The sequence below is a fragment of the Bactrocera dorsalis genome, chromosome 4 (genome assembly GCF_023373825.1).
Source record: "Bactrocera dorsalis isolate Fly_Bdor chromosome 4, ASM2337382v1, whole genome shotgun sequence".
In the NCBI taxonomy this organism is placed as follows: domain Eukaryota; kingdom Metazoa; phylum Arthropoda; class Insecta; order Diptera; family Tephritidae; genus Bactrocera; species Bactrocera dorsalis.
The window spans coordinates 68844284-68846566 of NC_064306.1; positions in this window are offsets into that span (position 1 = coordinate 68844284).

A 2283-nucleotide genomic window follows, 5' to 3' on the forward strand; every position below is an offset into this window, starting at 1 on the left:
GGCGCTGGCAGCCGACACACGCGTACACAACACTCGGTTTTTGTTGCGAGAAAGAAGGTACAAGATGTGTGATACATATCTGTAATACATTCATACGTATGTATATAGTAACATTACAAGCATAAATGTGCGTCAAGTCAGCAGCAGCTCTTAGAGTCTGCCTGCCAAACGGCCTCCCATTGCTGGACGACAGACCGAACTGGCTGGCAAACAGTGAAATTGATATACAGGAGCGTCTAGAAAAAGGCAAAGAAACGCGACAAAACGTATTGAGTGGGGGATACAAGAAGTTGGAGGTCAAACAAAGGGTGGCAAATGTTGATGACATGCATTTGAAAGACGAAGACGCCACAGCAATTTCAAGGGCAATCATACATTTTCCTACATAAACACAAGTAAATATGTACTTATAAGATTCTTTGTGTGCGTGCTGATGGAAGATTAATATGCGTGCAGTCGCTGAATGTTGACAAATCTGCATGTGGGCTAATCCTTTGACATCAATTGGCATAGCTATGGATGTGTTGTGGGGAACAATGACTGACACGTGATGGAAATGCATGCGAGATTTTTTGTTGATCAGTTGGAAAGAGGTTCGTATATAGTTAAGAGAATAATAATAAAAAAAAAACGCATAAAATTTAACTTCGGTTGCAGTGTCAGCCAGATCTGAAAATTTTATTCAGATAATTTCATTTAAATGTTGACCGCGGCTGCGTCTTAGGTGGTCCATTCGGAAAGTCCAATTTTGGGCAACTTTTTCGAGCATTTCGGCCGGAATAGCCCGAATTTCTTCGGAAATGTTGTCTTCCAAAGCTGGAATAGTTGCTGGCTTATTTCTGTAGACTTTAGACTTGACGTAGCCCCACAAAAAATAGTCTAAAGGCGTTAAATCGCATGATCTTGGTGGCCAACTTACGGGTCCATTTCTTGAGATGAATTGTTGTCCGAAGTTTTCCCTCAAAATGGCCATAGAATCGCGAGCTGTGTGGCATGTAGCGCCATCTTGTTGAAACCACATGTCAACCAAGTTCAGTTCTTCCATTTTTGGCAACAAAAAGTTTGTTAGCATCGAACGATAGCGATCGCCATTCACCGTAACGTTGCGTCCAACAGCATCTTTGAAAAAATACGGTCCAATGATTCCACCAGCGTACAAACCACACCACAAACAGTGCATTTTTCGGGATGCATGGGCAGTTCTTGAACGGCTTCTGGTTGCTCTTCACCCCAAATGCGGCAATTTTGCTTATTTACGTAGCCATTCAACCAGAAATGAGCCTCATCGCTGAACAAAACACGCGCGCGAAACACATTTCGAATCGAACACTGATTTTGGTAATAAAATTCAATGATTTGCAAGCGTTGCTCGTTAGTAAGTCTATTCATGATGAAATGTCAAAGCATACTGAGCATCTTTCTCTTTGACACCATGTCTGAAATCCCACGTGATCTGTCAAATACTAATGCATGAAAATCCTAACCTCAAAAAAATCACCCGTTAGTTAGCGAATAATAAGGTAAAAATAAAACATGAAAGAACGTTATCTTCGTTTGCAGTGTCTATCGATGATTTTCAAGCTCAAAATATCTAATTTTTTGGACGTGGTCTTTTTGTTGTTGTTGCAGCTGGAACCTAATCACCGTTAGGATAATGAGAATTAGATAAGTTGTCATCGAGGTCATCGAATAGTAGAGCCAGAAAACGTTCTGTTTCGACGGGGTCGGACCATAGGGAGCGAAGAGTCAGATGTATAGGGTTAGCACGACATGCAAAGAGATGATTAGTGTCATAAGGGGACTCATTGCACACTGGACATACCTAGGTTGGATATGTCAGGGTCTATTCTGGATAACCTTAACCTGCTGCGCAAGGGTCACTCTCGATTCTCGCGGCAATTCGAGTTTTTCGTCTGCAATGGGTGGTAGTTTGACTCCAAGTACGCCATTCACTGAGAGGGAGTCGGCTCCACTGAGAATTGCGGTCAGTGCATGTCTGAAGTTAGTTGCAACCGAAGTCCGGTCGGAGTATTGTTTTATGTCGTAGACGTAGTTGATGGTTCTAGTAGGCGGTTCCGCTCAAAGCAAGTGACGGCAGGGATGATTTCTGCGAAAGAACGCCAGCAGAAACTGCTTGGAGAGGACTTCATTATGCTCCTTAACTGGGAGTATAAATGCCTCACTGTGCAGATGTTCGATAGGAGACATCAAATGGCATCCTGTCGTAGTCCGGAGTGCAGTGTTCTGACATGTTTGTAGCTTCCTCGTCTGCGTTTCACTGCA